Raw genomic sequence first — 6,210 nt, forward strand, 5'->3', positions numbered from 1 at the left:
GTGCAGTAGTGGCCTTCACCTCCCCTGCAGCGCAACGGGTGTCTGTCCTTCTGGGCATCATCCGCTACGACTCCGGTCTGAACACATTAAGTTTCGTGTACCACGGCAGATAAGTCATAAATGTGCCCATGCACGTACGTTTGTGTGCAGTAGGCATCCGTGGACCCAAACTAAATGCATGTTAGACCTGATTGGGGGGTCAGACTAAGTTTGCCAAAACTTGCCACATTTAAGGTTAGGCCCATTTGACCAATTTAGGTGTGTGTTTGGTTCAAGCCAAATCTTAGGCAAACCACACTATGGTCCCACATCACATACACACAAAAAGTGTGGCAAGATTTCCTTAGGCTTGCCAACTTGTGGCTCTCATTTTGAAGAACTAACCTTAACCAAGTTTGGCAACTTTGTATGGCAAAGTGTGGCACTCCTAGGCCTAGAACCAAACAGCCGCAAAATTTCATATGTGTTTTTTATTCAACGACTGCGGTGGCCCTCTCATGGCGGCTGCTGCGGCGGCTAGATGCGTTGATTTCAGCGACGATGGCGTCGCTCGGCGAACGAATCGAAGTGTAGTGGCAGGTAGGCGGGGTGCCGTCGGGCGAGCATGGTGGCGGCCAAGGGCAAGGCGCTGGCGTGGAGGCGGCCAACCGAGGGCGAAGGAATCTTTTGTTGAGAACTCGTTTCGACTGCTCAAATTTGAGACGAGGCGATGCCTCTCCTCAAAAGTTTGAATGACTAAAACTTTTGAGAGTTCGGTCAGGTGTGCTTTTATTAACCCTTAAAGAGAATCTTTTGAGAACTTAAACTCTTTTAAGGCTCCGCCCTCCTCTCACCATCTCCCACCGCTATGTTATCACCACCCAAGGCCATCCCTCTAACCCCTTCCCTGACCTTCTGTTCTTTGTATGCGGCAGTCCCTCCTCCGCGCATCAAAACAATTAAACACCCTTGATCGCCTCCGTCTGGGATGCCACCGCTTTCTGCCACTTACATCGCCTTCCCCATCTCTGACGAGGCCATGTCTCAGCCTCGCCGGGGTCGATGTTCCTCGTTGCCACTCATCATGTTTCGCCGTCTTCGGCCTCGGTGGAATTGATTGACATGTGCGAAAATTTCAAGCACACATGATATTTACCGAACGCCTAGAAAATGATATAAAAAAAATGACTATGAGGAGGGTTCAAGTCTTGGTGCTCGCATTTATTCCTGGATTTATTTCAGAATATCCGATGATGCGCGTTCATTGAAAAAAGATGTACCCGTCGACTACGAGACGCCTTTGGTGATTTCGTCAATCTCAAAATGATATGTTGGCTTAGTCTCTTGGAGGTGCTCATAGCGGTAAGGCGCGTGTGTGTTCATAGGGATAACTGTATGCGCGTTTATATGAGCGTCCGCATCTATATTGTGTAAAAAAAATGACTTTACTTTGAACAGTCCTCCTGCTGCCCGAAACTTTGTTACCGGAAGTAAAATATGAATAGGGCCCCAGGAATAAATGGATCAGCATCCAATACATGCAATTAATGGCAGTTCTTTCTCCTCACGTCAATGATAGAGCTGGAGTCGGCAAGTGCACAGGCCCCGGCCGGCGCCCTCACCGCTCAGAAGAGGAGGGACACGTTGGTCACATTACTGTGCGAACACACAGCTACCAGAGCTAGTAGTAGGGTAGGATATGTGTTGGCTAGAGAACGAATCCTGATGCATGCATTATCGACCCAACTTTGCCATTGCTGTCCATTTGGATGAGCAGTGAAGTGAAGTGAACACACGTCCTTTGTACAGACGTGTGTGTACGTTTAATCATGCACTGGCCCAGGGTGTAACATGGTGTGTACGCTTGAAATTGTGCGGGTACGTGTGTATGTTTTTAGCCAGTCGTGTGGCAACTAGAACGGCACAGTGCGTGTTATTTTCAGCTAGCTAGCTAGGATACAGTGCATATGATTAAGTTTGGTTAAGCCACCTCAAGTTTCTTGCTTATCCAACGTCATGGAGTGGAGAGTGGATCGACAACGTACGTTAGGTCGTCCGTCCATAACCAGGGTCAGTGTGCATGATTGATCCATGCAGTACCAACGTACGTCGATCACGTATGCCAGGGGTAAGATGCTAACCATAGCTCACAATCATGTCGTATTAATTTGGATGTCTGCTTGTCAACAATTAGTCAAGATTGTTATCAAGCATAGTATCCTACTAGCTGGTGTGTAGTGAGACATGTCGCCATTGGTTTTCGGAACAGCCAAACAACTTGCTAAAAACGTGTGCGTAGTACTTGGTGTCTAGTGTCTACTAATAGTACATATACATGTGGGCATTTTGCCAAGTCGTTTCTTTTCTTGTAAGAGTTGTCATGCAAGCTGGAGTGGAATACATATATGTCAGGTTCTCCGCCAAAAAAGTACTACCTCCGTTTTTTTAGTCTGCATATAACTTTTTGTCTAAAGTCAATCTTTATTTTGACCAAACTTTTAGAGAAAAGTATCAACATTTACAAGGCCAAAGGAATTTTTTTAGATTCATTATGGAATGTAGCTTCATATTATGTATATTTGATATTGCAGATGTTGATTTTTTTTATACAAATTTGGTCAAAGTTTGTAAAGTTTAACTCGACACAAATCTTATATGCGGAGTAAAAAGGAACAGAGGGAGTATATATAGTCTGAATTGCAGGCCTTCTTTTCTCAAAATAAACTGATGAAACGTTCTATTTAGTGCAAACAATGTTTTAAGTAAAATACATCGAGAAAGTTGCTACAACACAAAACACTAAGGGCGTCTTCAACGCTAACCCGCAAATTTGCTACGGCATCCATCTGCGGATAGAGAGGGGACAAGTTCATCGACATGGATGCGGGAGCCGGCCATCCAATGTTGCTCACATACATTTTAGGCCGGGTTTCACTAACTGGACGAAATTCATGCAAACACGACAGATTTTCATAAACCAAACAAAAATCATTATATTTCAAACATTTTTCATTAAAAAGAAGCGGCCCGACCCTAAATCTATCCTCCAGCGGCGGCCGTCGTCCAGGGGCGGACCTATTTAGAGGTGAAATTCGAAATTCCAATAGTTTTGCTTGTTATTTTTGAAAAATATACATAAATATTTGAATTTGTATAGAATATGCCCCCACTCAAGTAGTTTGCCCCCAGCCAAAATACTCTCTAAGTCCGCCACTGCCGTCGTCCACTTCATTTGTATTCTGCACCGGCATTGGAGATTAGGATGGTTTAAGAGTCGACAGTGGAGATGCCTTAACTAAACCTAGGACATCACAATGTATGCATAATTAAGCTAGGGTGCAGTTTGCCGTTGGCATGTCAAGCTCGATCGATCTACCATCCACGCCTTTAATCTGATGGTCCTCCATCGACGACCCATCGATCATGCATCCCTGGTACGTGCTGAGTCGCTGACCCAACTTGCATTCTGCAGTTGCATGTGATGTATGCAACTTTATCGCGACGACCGCATGGCTCCGAAGGCCACATGCATGGAGATCTCATGTCATAACATGGGGTGATGTTAGCACTGTTAAGCATCTGTCAGTTCGAGGTTAGTTTAAGAGAAGTGGATTCTCGTATATCAACTAGCACTGTCCTTTGTGAGTCTATTTAACGGATTAGGTAGATTTGGAACATCTAGCTAGGTGTAGGCGGGGGTTTAGGCATCTCCATGGCGGGCATCCATTCCGGCCTCAAGTGTCTGCTCTGTATGGCCCAGACATTTTTAGGGCAACTCCAACGGGGATTATCAAATCGATCATGAATGTTTGGATCGAATTGTCGAACATTTTAACCATCCAACGTCGGTCATCAAAATTGTCTGGTCACACAGGAGGATCCTGTCCTCGATGAGTGCCAGAACTGGTATCCAAAAATACACTCCATTGTGTAAGATATCAAGATACGTGCAGATCCGTGTGAGAAGGATGAGAGACCTCTTCCACGCAGCTCATATAGATATAGGCCATCGTGTGCCCCAGATCAGACGATGACAGCTCAGACAGCTGCGCGGATGGCGAGGAGGTACTATGTTACCGTCCAACTAGTTAGGATTAGATTAAATTTAGATTGAACTTATTTAATTTCATCTGTTTAGTTGTAATATATCAAGGTTTATTTAAATTTTGTTCGTGTTTCTGTACGGCCCATTTCAAGTGGCCCAAACATTTGGTGCCGGCGCTTGGATGGTCGGCGCTCCGCCCGCTGTTGGTAGACATGTATGGACGTGCCCGCAGACATTTGATGCCGTCTATTTGGGGATGCAGGCACCCATTTTTGGGTGAGTAGTCCAAAATCCTTGAGTCTCGTCCCAAATCAAGGTCGGAGTAGTGGATTTCTGGACTGTCCATCACCTCGACTAAACAACTCGTCCCAGTCGTTCAATCCACATTCACTGTCCCTACACTCCCATTTGAACCCTAAACGTCTCCCACCGCTTACTACCCTATGACCAGACGCCGCTCCATCGGGATGAGCAAGAAGATGACCGTTGAAGTAATGTGGCTACTTAGTGGCTACCTGTCTGATGTGTCGTCCCCTCACCGCGACGGCGGATCTAGCGAGATTTTAGACCCCCATATGCGCCGCCATGTAAGCTGCCGCTGGCTCGCCTATCCACGCTGCCTCGCCGAGGCCTGGACCATCTTCCTCTATATCGTCGACGCCCGCAAAGTCAGAGTCCAGCTACCGCAAGGCCATGGTGGTAGCCAAGAAGCCGCCACATGACCGTGATGCAACATCCAAAGACAGATGGGCGGCACCCGCAACTGGAGTGACGACGACCGTGGTCGTAGTAACGGTCTCGCGGGCATGCATTAGAGACCACCGTATGATTTGTGTGGTAGATTCAGGTTTAGTTTAAATAATTTCATCCAAACCATTTATGATATAACAGAATCACGTTAACTTTTTTTGTTTGAAATAGTTAAAATGAGAAGTTTCTGGATATTGCCAATTTGCCATTAGGTGGTTGGACGTGGACCCGATGTCCACGGGCACATTTAATTGTACAGTTTTGCTAAGTCCCAGTCAACTAAGAGTTTGTTATGTCTCAGTCGATATTGTATTCCTTTGATCATACATGGAGATTTGTACAATTTTTTTCTTTTTTTTCTTTTTGCTTCTCATATACATTATATGATTTGGCTGAGACTTGGTTAAGTCTCAGTCGACTGAGACCTAGCCACACCCTTAATTGTATGAGGGGTCGTCCGTTTGGGTATTTGCCTTGGAGCTGCCCTTAATTTTTGTTTTCCTGACCTATGTCCAGCTTTGCCGATGGATGTTTGCTCCCGATGAAGTGTTAATTATTGGTGTTGGAGACGCGGTTCCAACAATATAATGCCACTAGGTTGGTAGTACGTATTCACAGTACGTTCGCGCGCACTGATAAATTAACCCACCGTTGTGTCCAGAGATCTGAGCACAACACCACTCATCTTTTTTAAAAGACACCCAGATCGATGCGAATACACACACACACACCCTGTGGAAGAAGACAAGCAGTAGACCTAAGTTGTAAACGTCTATATGACGCAAGAATACGACGGGTTAAGTTCACATGCATGAGCTGACCATGTTGGTTTTACCTTTGTCTCCGCGCGTACATGTTCGGTCGACTCACGGACGCTTTGGCACTCGCTCGTTCACACGAGTGGTGCCGCTTGCCACGTGATTAAAGCCAAGCCAAGCGGCTCGACGAAAATCAAAGCCCAGTCACCGTGCATGCATGGATATGCATGCGATAGAAACGCAAGGTAACACACATGCACGTAAGAATTTAGCCGTTTCCTTCTTCCCGGAGGAGGTCGCGTACGTGCGTACCACCGTGAATCGCGGTTGGAATTGGGTCATGTGAAGCAGCAACCCAACCGGTCATGTGAACTCCCGGGGATTTAAGCTGCGCCGGACGTACGTTACGTGCCCTCTCGATGGAAGGAGCCTGGAAGTATGAAAGGTGGACCGAGATCGATCTCAAGGGGAGTTCACGGCCAGTATCGCTGTAGTAGAAGAGACCCCATCGGGGCCTGGCTGCCGGGTGACTTGAATCTGCCTCCTCGTGTGCATGGACCATCCATATGGGTGCGTGGCCGTTTTGATTTGGCAAGGAGGATTTGTCGGTGCCTGGACTCCCGTACCGTATACTGGTAGGACTTGTAGATACAAGTGGTACCCCTCGACTTTATCCAT

Source organism: Triticum aestivum, chromosome 7B (genome assembly GCF_018294505.1).
Source record: "Triticum aestivum cultivar Chinese Spring chromosome 7B, IWGSC CS RefSeq v2.1, whole genome shotgun sequence".
Taxonomy (NCBI): Eukaryota; Viridiplantae; Streptophyta; class Magnoliopsida; order Poales; family Poaceae; genus Triticum; species Triticum aestivum.